Genomic DNA, 13,998 nt, shown 5'->3' with positions numbered 1-13,998 from the left:
CAGGATGGTTTTAGTGCAGAATTCTATCAGAATTTCCAAGAAGAACTAATACCTGTACTCTTGAATGTGTTTCACATAATAGAAATAGAAGGGTCATGGCCAAACTCTTTTTATGAAACTACAGTTACCTTAATACCAAAAGGGCACAAAGATTCAACCAAGAAAGAGAATCACAGACCAGTCTCACTCCTGGCCATCAGTGCAAAAATTCTCAAAAAAATACTGGCAAACTGAATCCAAAAACACACCAAAAAAAATCCATTATGATCAAGTAGGCTTCATCCCAGAGATGCACGGCTAGTTCAACATATGAAAATCTATCAATGTAAATCATCATATAAATAAACTGAAAAAAAATGATCATTTTATTAGATGCAGAAAAAGCATCTAACAAAATTCAACACCCCTTTATGATAAAGGTATTGGGAGAGATTAGGGATACAAGGATCATATTTAATATAAGAAAAACAATATACAGCAAGCCAACAGCTGATATCAAATTAAATGGAGAGAAATTTAAGGCCATTCCACTAAAATCAGCAATGATAGCTTATGCTGGAGAGGATGTGGAGCAAGGAGAACACTCATCCATTGCTCGTGGGAATGCAAACTTGTGCAACCACTTTGGAAATCAGCGTGGCAGTTGATCAGAAAATTGAGAGTCAACATACCTCAGGATCCACCAATACCACTCTTGGGAATTTACCCAAGAGATACTCAATCATACTACAAAAGCATTTGTTCAACTATGTTCATAGCAGCATTATTTGTAATAGCCAGAGCCTGGAAACAACCTAGATGCCCCTCAACAAAAGAATGGATAAAGAAACTATGGCACATTTACACATTAGAGTATTACTCAGTGGTAAAAAACAATGACATCTTGAATTTTTCATGCAAATAGATGGAATTAGAAAATACTTTCCTGAGTGAGATAACTCAGACCCAAAAATATGAATATGGTATGTACTCACTCATTAGTGGATTCTAGCCATAAACAAAGGACCTTGAGCCTATAGTTCATGATCCTAGAGAAGGTAAGGATTAACGTGAACCCAAAGAAAAACATATATAGATCCACCTGGAAAGTGGCAGCAGACAAGATCACCTGGCAAAAGTTGGGAGCATGGGGGCAGGGATGGAAAAGGGAAGGGTAGAGGGGGAGGGAGTGGGGAGAAGGGGAATGTTGGAGAGAGCTTGGGGGGGGGGTGGGATGGTTGAGATGGAGGAAGAACGGATATGGGAACAGGAAAGGAGATATCTTAATTGAGGAAGCCATTTGGGGTTTGGCAAAAAGCTTAGCTCTGGAGGGGTTCCCAGGAGTCCACGGGGATGACCCCAGCTAGGACCCTGGGCAATGGAGGATAGGGTGCCTGAACTGGCCTTGTCCTGTATTCAGACTAATTACTATCTTGGATATCACCATAGAACCTTTGTTCAGCAATGGATGGAGACAGAGGCAGAGAAATACATCGAAGCACTGGACTGAGCTTCCAAGGTTCAGTTGAAGAACGGAAGGAGACCGAATATGAACAAGTAAGTCAGGACCACAAGGGGTTCACTCACTGAGACAATGTGCCTGAGCTAATGGGAGCTCACCCACTCCAGTGGGAATGAAATAGCATGGGATCAAACTAGTCCCTCTGTATGTGGTTGACAGTTGGAGCAGACTGAGGGGCCAATGACAATGACAATGGGATTTGTCTCTACTGTATGTACTGGCTTTTTGGGATCCTCTTCTCTTTGCATGTGTATCTTGCTCCGCCTCAGTGGGGAGGGCCTTGGACTTCCCACAGGGCATGGTGCCTTGCCTTCTCTTAGTACTGGAGGGGGTGGGGAAGAGGGTGAGGAGGGGAGCGGGAGGAAATTGGGAGGAGGGGAGGAAGGAAATTGTGATTGGAATTATTTTTAAAGTAATAAAAAATAAAGAATTCCCTTCCCATTACTGAGTCCCTCTTAGTTGATGACTTTAAGCTCACTAATGCCTTTTTAGGAAATTGTAGGTACAATAGTTTGGGGCATATATACTTAAGGTTGGTGTGTCTTCCTGGGTAATTGTCCCTGAATTACAATGTAATGTCCTTTATCTCTTATGGTTATTTTTAGTTTAAAGACTGCTTTATTGGATATTAGGACACTGACACATATTTGCTTCATGGTCCCAGACCCCGGTCCAAATTTCCTCTCTTTCTTATATATTCCTACCTCCTTTCCTAACACTGTTAATTTTCTTCTAATTGTCTTAACCATAATTTTTGGAAATATACCAATATCAGACATTTTCTCATACTTAAGTAATTAAATTTGAAAATATTAATGAGATCCAACTCTCCCAGTAAAAAGTAGAATTTCTTAAAATTTATCTGACCATATACTATAATAACATTTCAGTACATTTTTTAAATTTTATGTAACATTATTCCTAAACAAATCTTTAAAAACCTAGATCTGTTTTCGTTGAAATCAAGATGATAAGTAATTGAGATATGAGAATACAGTTCTGAGATACAAGGCTTTCTTAACATGTGGGAAGCCCTGTGTTCAGTCCTCCAAAAGATGAAAATATTGATCTAAGTAAATACATAGATTAATTAAAGAAGAATACACCCCTAATATAGGAGTAAGGGAAGGATTAATATCAATTAAAGTTCTGCTGAACTAAAGCATTTCTTGCTGAAGCCAAGCAGTGGAGTACTTGCCTGTAACCTTAGTACACGGGAGCTAGATATAGGCAGATCTCTGAGTTTGAGGCTAGCTTGTGCAGTCTACAGAGCAAGTTCCAGGATATCAAGGCTTTTACATAGTGAAATCGTGTCTCTCAAAAACCAAACAATAAGTAAATGTAAAATCCCAGAAAAGTTACAGCAATTAGATTTTCTTATCAATTTAGTTGTCTTCAATCTAAGTCAAAAAATTGTTTCCAATTACTTGAAAATTTTAGGGGAATCATTTAAAAGTTACATATTTCTGTGTAAATCCGTATATTATGAAATATTTAGGAAAGATATTACATGGAATTTTCTTTAAATTGTAATTTCTCCTAATTTGAGTCTCTTTGGGTCATGAGCTACTCTGTTACTTAGGAGTAATCAGTGTAAATTTTCCCATCTCTTAACCTTTAGAGAACATTATAGGCAGAAACTCTGAAGACTTTTAAATTTCACTTGTTCAACTACTTTCCCTCTGAAATACAGCCATACAAAAACTGCACAATCTTGTCCTAGGAGCTAACACTGGGCTTCTGTTTTCTTGTATATACATTTATTTCCAAAGAACTTTTACATCAGTTTATATGTCTACTCCATGTTAGCAGAGTTAAATACAACTTTTTAAGTGTGTCTCACCTTACATAATGGTGGGTGAAGAGGTAGGAATGTAGAAAGAGAAGAGTGATGGGCTGTTGGATAGATTAAGCTATAAAGGAGAAGGAAGTACTCCTCCCTTATGGCTATCCATCATAGTACCAGAAGGTGTTAGATACACTGAGAGGAGAGAATAGTAATCAATAGTCTTACTCAGTGGGGAACACTGAATGAAAGATACTGACTGGGCAGGCAAAATGAGCCCATTGGTAGAAATAGACACGGAAAGGCTATTGTGGAGATAACCAACCAGCATGGAATTGAATTTGATGCTTGTTCCATGAGCGAAAATTCAAACTTGGTTCTTGATCTTGGTTACAACTTCCTGGGGATGTGTTGGATGGATTTGGAGAGATGGCTTAGTCAGTAAAACGACTGCTGGTGAGGCTTGAGGACATGAGTTTTAACTCCCAGATCCTTTATAAAATGGCAGCATATCTTCACTACCCCAGTGCTAACTGGTAATAGAAACAGATAGACACTTGGAGTTCACTGATCAGTCATCCCAAATAAATCACTGAGCATCAGGTTTTTGAAAGACCTTTATTATTTTTTTATATGACTGATTCTAAGAAAGAATAAAGAGAACAAAGAAAGAAAGATTGGGTTAGATGGGGAAGTGGACAGGAGACAGGAGAGAGGAAACTATAATCAGAATATACTTTCTGAAAATATCTCTATGTCCCTCTACCTTCCTCTGAGTTGGCCAGAAAATTCTGTGATCTACTCCATTGGTGGTCTCAGCCTGAAAACACAAACAAATCTTCCATAATATTAGGACACCGCCCCCCCCCCAAAAAAAAAAGAATTATGAAAGTTCTTTTTCAGTGATATCCAACAATGACTTTGGGCCTTCAGGCCCACCTGCATGCGTTCAAACACATGCACATCTACATATAAATGTAAACAAAATACCAGAGAGAGGGAAGGAGGGACAAAGAGAGGAAGGGAGAGAAAATAAAAGCAGAGTTGCCAAGAGAGGTCATAGGATGCGGGAGTCCCCTCTTCATGGGTTGAATAACATTGGTTAATAAAGAAACTGTCTTGATCTCCTGATAGGGTAGAAGAGAGCTAGGTGGGGAAAACTAAACTAAATAATGGGAAAAAGAAGGAAGAGTCAGGAGAAGCCATGGAACAACTGCTGGAGATAGAGGTGCTGCAACTTTGCTGGTAGGATATGACCTCATGGTGATGTACAGATTAATGGAGTTGGGTTAAATTAAGATGTAGGAGTTAGCAAATAAGAAGCTAGAGCAAATGGGTTAATCAGTGATTTAAATAATATAGTTTCTATGTGATTATTTCAGGGCTGAGGAGCTAGAAAAGAACAAGCGGCCTCCTTACAACAGTCACAAGCCCTACTCAGGAAGTTACTGAATTTTTTGTTGTTGTTAAATGGAAATATGTGTCAGTCAAACTTCCTCCTAAATAACTGTATTTATGCACATAGACTAGAGTTGCTGTCAGCTTTGATCAGAGAAGCTTTCTTTCTTCTTTTTTCCTTTTTTTTTTTTTTACAGTGGCCGGCAGTAAAGACAGAGATTCATAAATGGTCAAAGTATTGAGAATAAATAATTGATATCTAACCATAAATAGGGCATTTGCATTACCCCCTCCAATGCTCAAGGGACATCACTGAAGAAGGGAAGAATGAATCTAAAAGGAAGGAAACGGTAGTGTGAAATATTCACTTCCAGGCATGATAAAACTGCCTATTCAAGTTCATGTACTTATTTTTTTTTAAAAAAAGGAAGCAACGGGTCTTCAGTTGAAGTGTTCTTTACATGTAAATCATTCTTTTCTCAGAAGTCATATGTTACAAAATAAAAATCTTGCTGCAAAGGATGGAATGACACCCTGTCAGTTATTGGTCATGGAGGCTCCACACCCTAAGCAATACAGCTATCACCAATAGTCTGAGATCACACTGTTACAGACATCACACACTTTGCTTGCAAAACACAGATGAATTAGGATTGAATTGATCTAGAAGTTTCCCCACCACAGAGTAACTCTCATAGTGCAGGATGGTGCTAGGCAGTGTGTGTGTGGGGGGAGTCATCAATGTTCCTATACAACTGTAAGATTTTCAGTGACAAAACTAATTTGCCAGGCAAAATTCACTGTTGATAGAATAGTAGCGTGGATGCAGTGAAAATGCAAACTACGTTAAGATTGGGATTGAAAACTGCCCTGTGGTAGCTTGAATAAGATTGAAAACCATAGACTCTTATAGCTGAATACTTGGTCATAGGAGAATTGCCCTCCTTATTAGGGTAGGATGTGCAACCTTGTTGAAATACATGTGACCTTATTTGACTCAGTATGTCACTGAGAATGGGCTTTGAGGTTTCAAAAGACGATGGTAGTTCCAGTGGGTCTCTCTTCCTGCTGCCTGGGTATCCAAATGTAGAACTCACAGATCCTCCTTCTCCTACTGCACCTTGTCTGCCTGCATACTGACATGTTTCTGGCCATAGGACAATGGACTAAAACTGTAAACTGTAAGTCAGCCCCAATTAAACAATTTCCTTTAAAAGAGTTACTGTGGTCATGGTGTTTCTTCATAGCAATACAACATGCTCCACTAGGGAAAAATCATGCCTGTCAGTGCAAACTGGACACCTCATAAGTGACAGTAGAGTCATAGGACCTAGGAAAATTTGTCACTGGTATTTTGATGAATAGACATGTTGTAAAACATCCTCTAAATATTTATGTTTATCCTTATAGACTAGCTGTGATCAGAAAACTTCCTTTTTTTTTCCCAAGGTTGTTGTGAAAGGAGAAACTCACAGTAGGTCGGAGTAAAGAGAATAAGTAACCCGTAAGTGCTGAGTTTGAAACAGATCATATCTACCAACTCTTCTAGGCTAATGGCGCATGGTGATAGGGTGTAGAAAGAATGAAAGAGGACGAAGCTGAGGAGGAGATCTGGGGAATACTGTCTTCTGGGCACAGAATACTGGCTATAATCATGTATTTAATCTATAATTATCTGTGCAAGTTTCATCCATACCAGACTTGGAAATGACTCATCATCCCATAGGTGCTGCTTAAGATACAAGAATGAAGGACAAATGCTTGGAACAATGAAAGGGAGTAATGGAAGTGGAAGGGAGATAAAAGAGAACACTGGGTGATTAAAAAAACCAAAATAATATATATGTGAAATAATGAAAATATAATAGATGAAATATTCCCATATTGACAACAGAAATAAAAAAGGATTAGCTCAGAGTTTGAAGACCATTGACAGAGTCTATATTTTAATATTCTGTGTTTCGTCTTTACAACTAACTTACAGAAAGTACAGTAGGCTTTTGTGAATAAGATTTCTCCTTATTGTGCATACTTCTGTCTCCTTTCTGGAGAGAGAGAGAGAAATTGAATGTCAGATTTCTATAAAATAGACTCCAATCCACATGTTTCTGAGCTATCTGAAATTGGTGTCATTTCACAAGCCCATCAACATTTTGACTACTAAGAGCAGTGACTTGCATTATTTTCTGGCCAGCTTTTCTCTGCCCCTTTATGTGGTTCTGAGAGGTCTGTTAGATTTGCCTGCAAAGGTTCATTTGCTACACAGTGATGACAATTATCTCTCTCCTCCTCTTTCATAGCCTTTTAATCTCTAAGCTGCAAATTTTGTCTACTAAATTTATAGATATCACCATTGTGTCCAGGCTAATGAATCCAGGATATTATGCTGAGTGGTGAGTATGCCAGAAAAGCAAGCCCACTACAGGAAAAGCAAATAACATAGGAAGGCACCCAACATGCAAATAAGCCTGGTGACAGTTGTCAAGGGAAGGAAGTTGGGTCAGTGGTCATAGGCCAGGTTCCCAGGATTGGATAAGAATTAAATGATTGACCCACAGTGTTCACAGGACTCACTGTAATGCCAAGTGATGAGAAGTCATAGACCCCCTGACACAGAGCCCTACTTTGCTGCTATTTTCTGATCTTTCCAATTACTCCATGAGACATATCATATTTTACCCAATGTTTCATCAAAACATAGTGTTTTTCTCCCTTGCAAAGTGACATTTTGTTGATGTACTTGAGAATCTCAACAGGATGTTTTCAGCAGCCTGCCTTCTTCTGTTAACGTGAAGAGCAGTAGAATGGAGTACAATTTATGTCACAGTTTCAACAAAGTATTTAATGCTCTGTACTCCATTGTTCTTTTCTGTATTGAGCATCCTATAACCCAGAGGAGATAAGCATCTTTGCTTTCAGCTGTTGACACCTCCATCCTCTGTGAGGAGCTGGGGCGTACATCACAGCATACTTCCTGATTTCCTTAAGATGACCCACTGCTGTGAAGTCTCCCTTCCTGCTGCCCTTTCCCTGAAGTAAATAAGACACTATTTCTGGTCTGCACATACTCAGGATGTCTTCCTGGGTCTTCCAAGGGTTAGTGTCAGTTTTTGCTTGAAGGTCTGTTTTAAATTCAAATCTGTGGCAAATTGGAATCAATTGTTATTCTCATGTAAGAGACTGAAGAAAGGAGACTGGAAAGAGAGATCAGCAGATATCCTCAAAGGCATACCATTAATAATCCTGGAACTTTTGTTGCCATAAGACAGGCATTTGCATCAACCAGAACTGTTTTGTTTCCCCTTGTCTGAATTTGCTTGCTCTAGTTATATTTCCTTCTGCAGAAGAATGTCCAGGTCCCCATGTCTCCTCCAGCACATAGCTTGGTAAACATATGACACAAGATCCATAATCATCCATACTGTTTCTAAATTACCATTCTCAAAGAACTCATTCAACTAGAGAAATCATCCCTTAAGTTAAAAAAAAAAAAACAACACAAAATTCGAGTTGAAGTTTCTTAAATGACGTTGATTAGAGGAAATGAAAAGCCAGTACTCTCTTTTAAGATGAGCCCATAAGTCATCAGTTTTCTAACTAATAGATGTCTAAAAGATCAACCAGCATGGTAAAACATTCTTTATAGCTGTTCATTCATTTATGCTTCTTCATTCACCCATCAAACACTCATTATCACCTCCTGGGGACAGGCATGACTAGACCCTGCACAGTAGTGCACTTTCATGGTGTAAGACTGAACCAAAAACAGTCCCTTCATCCACCTTGAAAGTCTATCCTGAAATTTGAGTGAATAAATTCAATAGTACTGCTGCTACATTCAACATATTGCATGGGTTACTTCACTTTAGACCTGCCTTCGCTTTAATTATTAAATTACATTTATTTACTTACTTGATTTGTGTGTGTATGTATGTAAATTTCTGTGGGAATGGAAGTGCCATGGCCCTCATGTAGTGATCATAGCACACCTTGGGGAAGCTGCTTCTCTCTTTGTACCATGTAGGTCTTGTGATTCAAACTCAGCTTGTCAGGCTGAGAGGGTAAGTTCATTTAACTGTTGAGTCATCTTGCCATCCCATGTTCATGCACACACACAAAAAAATGAACCTAAGCAATCAACACTTATCACCTTGTGAGCAAGAATAAAAACAGACTATACCTGTGGAGCAGTATCAAATCATCTTACTGCTTACAATTCCCAATGGACCTCTTTCTTGTATTCTTTACTTCTGCATCTTTACTTGAGCTTAATTTCCTGCACAACCCAAACTCCTAAAACTATTTCATGAATAAACTGCCAAGAATTATCAATCCACCACAAAGGAATATGAATAAAAGCTTTATTGGCTTTCTTTGTTATCGCTGACAATTGGTGAGATTGCTGAGTAAATGATGGACTACATGACAAATAAAAAGCAAAACTCTTTTCCCCAACATACATAGAGTATGTATTCTACAGAATGCTGTGGTTGAGAGCTTCATAGGCAGTGCAAGGAGTTTTATTGATGCACAGTATTATAGGTGACAAGAAGAACAGACAAGCAGCACTATTCTAACAGCCTACGTCCCATTATCAGAAAGCAGGGAGAGTTTCCTGACAGCATCAATAATTGTGTAGTTACCACATGGAAACTACTATAAATATAGCTATACCTCATTAATCAGAAAGAACATCTGGACTGCTTATGCATGCAGTGAATAATGATTTAGCAGCTGTGAATGTGAGAATAAGTCTTGTGTGAGATTTGGAAAATAGGGATAATACTTATATCATCTTGACAGAAACTCCAAGTTGCATGATTTATTTTATTCCTTCTAGGAATAAATACAAATTATCTCTCTTGAAGAAAACAAATAATGATTTTTCTGCCCTGAGCAATGTCTGTGACTGTTAATACTCTGGTAGTACACATTTGGCTAATCAATAAACCTACCATAAAGTAAATTGCTTTTTGTAGTGTATTGGAAAGATTTTAATTTGCTTTGAAATTTATATGAATTGATTTTTTTAATACAATGCTTTTCTGTGACTGAGGTTTCTGTGATCTCTTTTGTCTTGTGTCTGTGTTCTGTGGTTTACTTCACAGAACAGGAATTTTGGCTTGAGTTCAAATCCTGGTCCTGTCACTTAGAGCTGCACTATTCCTCTTAGAAATGTTTATTCCTTAACTTTTCATTTAGGACCTCTCATTTCTTTCACTTTGCATGTTAAAGCTGTTCCTTTTTAACACTGCAAAACACAACTGTATTTTGTTTTCATCTGACCGTTCTGTCTGTTTCTTTACTTAGAATTCTACAGTAATCTATGTATCTTGCATCTTCTTCCATAGCTTCCTAGCATTCTCAGTTAGTTCATTCTGGCATCAGCTTGTCACGGAATGTGTTCCTTATACTCTGACTCAGTCAAACTTCCACAATATTGTTAACACATTCTTCTAGTTTTCCCTTGAATTTAAGTCATTGTGCTCTTGTCTTTTGATATATCATGCTGTCTTAGCAGCTCATTTTATCAAAAACATCTCTGAAAAATAACAATGAAATAAAGTTCTATTCAGAGATTCCTCTATATTGAAAGGGAGAACACAGAAAAGAACAGGTAGGTCAGATTTATAGGCTATGGGACTGTCAGCGCCATGCCAATCAGACACAGTATTTTAAGTGAGTTATTACTCACTGGGATGAAGCATGTTAAAATACAGAGTTCTTGCTTTTGAAAACTTCTCTCAGCTCCCAAAAATGAGCTGTCTTGGAAGGGTCATAAAGTTAGTTTAGGATACTTTTTCCTTCCTTCCTCCCTTCTTCTCTCCTTCTCTCCCTCTCTCCCTCCCTCCCTCCCTTCTTCCTTCCTTCCTTTTACCAAAACAAAGCCTGCAAAAAACGAAAATGGTGGCTGTAACCTCTGCCTACTCTACTCCCTTTAGTCTTCTCCCTTTCCAAAAGAGCAAGCTGAGAAGACCATTTCCATGCTTACTGCAAGATCCTTGGAAGGTTTTGTAAATCAGCTTTATACTCATTTAGACGTAGATGTATACATTCTGTGTAGAAACCAGAGAGTCACAAGCCCTCTACTGCCAGACTGTCCCCTGAGCTCTTTATTTGGACATCCAAATACCACTTCATATTTAATAAATGCAGAAAAAATCTCCCAGAATGTAATTTGAATTCTCTGCATCAGGCTTACCTAGCGCTTTCTTAATTTTGAAGGTTGCAGTACTGCCTCTACCCAACACTTTGTTTGATTTCAGTGGTACTTTTCATTACCCACCACTTCCAATGCACGTGCTCACATCCCACCATGTGTAATAAGAGTCCACTGACCGCTCTTTTAACCCTTTAATTCTATCCACATGGCCACTTGCAAAAACAGTTCATTTAGTCATTGACTGTTGTGTGGCTGTCCTTGAATTGAGAAGTGTGCTGAGATAAAATAGAGGGTTTTAAATGTAAATTGAAACCAAGGACATCAAAAAATTATTTCATATATTTTCTAAAGTTAGCTTTAAAAATGATTATTTTGGGTAACAGTGAACACTCTTTGCCAGTGTCTCTCAGGCTTGATAAAATCCAATTTAGGATGGTCACGACTTACTTGGAATAAAATTGCATAAATACTTTTCTAAGGACTATTCAGGTTTTGTAAATAAATAACATTCTAATTTAGCTATATTCTAGCTAAATAAATTAATATCTAATGGTGTGGGAGAATTGTCTGTATTCTGTCAATCATGCTTTAAATAAAACGTTGATTGGCCAGGCAGGAGGTGTAGGCGGGAAAGCCAGACAGGAAGTGGAAATGATGCAAGGAGAGCAAGAGAATTCTGGGAAGGAGGAAGCTGATTCCTCCCACTCCTGCCCAGATTACTGAAGCAGCAGGATGTGAGCTACCCCACTGAAAAAGGTACTGAGCCACATGGCTAACATAGATCAGAAAAATGGGTTAATCAAGATGTGAGAGTTAGCCAGTAAGAGGCTAGACCTAACTGGCCAATCAGCTTTATAAGTTACAGAAATCTCTGTGTGGTTGATTTTCTCTGGGGCCTGGTGGCTGGGGGGCAGGACAGGACAGAAAACCCCAACAAACAAGCAGGCCCCTTCATGTTACAATCTAATTTTTGTGGAAATCTGTTCTCACTCAACAGATCAGATCTTTCTTGTTTGTAAGATGTGTCACAACAACAGCAACACATTTAAATTTTAAGAAATAAAATAGAAAGAAAATGAAAATAAGACAAAATGCAATATTTACTATTTACAAAATAAAATTCTTTGAAAACTATTTCAATGAAATAGGTACATCAAATTCACATTAAAAACAAAACTGCTGTCAACTGTACTTTTTAAAATGATTTTTTTTTCATTAGGCCTTATTGTGTAGCACATCACAATATATGGAGCATTCAGTGTTTCTGAGGAGCTAAGAATGTTTATATATATCTGGCCAGTATAATATCCTTTGAGATTCATGTTTGAAGCTAGAAGGACTTGTAAAGGAGAATCTATTCTCATTATGAATTCACATTACAGAAATGAAATGGTTGAAAATAATGTATAACAGAAAAACTAAAATTATCCATTTTATTGATCAAGGAATGTCTAATTTGTAAAAGTGTCTCACAACAAACTGAGTATGTACATATGAATCTTTGCTCTAATCTTAGCTGAAGAGTGGCTACAAAACATTTACCTTCTATTAGCTTTATGTATATCTTTATGTGTGCATGTTTCATTTAGATAATTGAACACTTATCAATAAAAGAGTGAACCCATATTAAATGATGATACTGAAATCAAAAATTGAAAAATTTTGGAACATAGAGATTTTTTTTCCTAAGAGTAAATAAATTACCAAATTACTGTATGATACAGTATCTTGAACACTAAAATGTTTTATAATTTTATAGGTCACATGCAACTTAGCATGACTGAGAACTTAGGTAATATTTTGTTTTTAAACTCTTAAAAAATCAACCTTCCTCCTATATAAGAAGTAATATATTTACTTTAAAAGGAAGCAGAAATTACTTAGTTAATATTTATAAATACCTCAGATTTCATAAATTAGTTTTACCTTTCACTTAAGTAAGATTATATCATATATATGGCATATATTTTTGTTTAGAATAATATATGAAATATTATGTACAAATTGTGTGCTATATAATAGAATATGAAATACAAATCATCATCATAAGTGTACATAGTTTTTTATCTGCCCAGAATATTAATCCACTGATATTTTAAATAAATGATTATAGGAAATGTATGTATTGTTAGACATTATCTATATCTTTAAATTTAATATTCATATCATAAAATGCCTAAGCAAATACAGCATAAAATATTGCCTTAGTGAAATATTATCTGAAATTATTTGTTCTAGCTAATTACTGAGCAAAATACAACTAAGTTAACAATATGATTCAGGAAAAAGCTATACAAACATCACATATATACTTCTTCTGCCTCTATTTAAGCATATCATCCCTAGAATGGTATATAAATTCAGATTTATGAACATATATAGAATCATTTCTGCAATCCAAATTTGAGTTTCAGCCTCTACTTGTCTTTCTATATTCCTTGTGTCACAACGATATGGATGCATTATAGTTGTGCATATTCTATTTATTGCTCAAAAATCACCTGGAAACTGCTATATTTTTATTGTCTTTAACATTTCGTTTTTTTTGTTAAAGATGCCATTTTTATCAAAATAAACATAGAATTTCCATCTTTTACTTAGCAATATTTATGTGCTATTCCCATATCTTTTCACAGCTTGAGAGACACTTTTGATTTAAAACTTTGGTTTTTAAAGCATCATATATGAGTATTTTATTTACGTAGTTCTCAACACTATATCTCCCCATTCAACTCCTCCCATATACTCCAGCCTGACTCTTTCTGAAATCCATGGCCTCTTCTTCTTCATTATTCTTAGACACCCCCCACACCCCGCACACACACTCACACTCACACACACAATTTCCAGAGTCCATTAATTGATGCTTTATTTTATCTTAAGGCTGAAAAACTTTGTTTTATATTGATAGAACACTATTTAATCCATTTATAAACTGAAGGACAGTTTTTACCTTCCTACAAATATTGATAATTATGAATAAAGTGTGCAGGTCTCAATGGATTCAGTGAAAAATTGTGATTACTATATCACAAGGTCACTATATATTTTGTTTATAAAGAAACTTCAAATTGTCTTTCACAATTATAATTTTTGTGAAATTGAAAATTTCCTAATTAAACTTTTTATGTATTATACATTCCAACAAGT

The sequence above is a fragment of the Myodes glareolus genome, chromosome 25, assembly GCF_982192425.1.
Source record: "Myodes glareolus chromosome 25, mMyoGla1.1, whole genome shotgun sequence".
Taxonomy (NCBI): domain Eukaryota; kingdom Metazoa; phylum Chordata; class Mammalia; order Rodentia; family Cricetidae; genus Myodes; species Myodes glareolus.
This window is presented reverse-complemented; position numbering follows the sequence as displayed.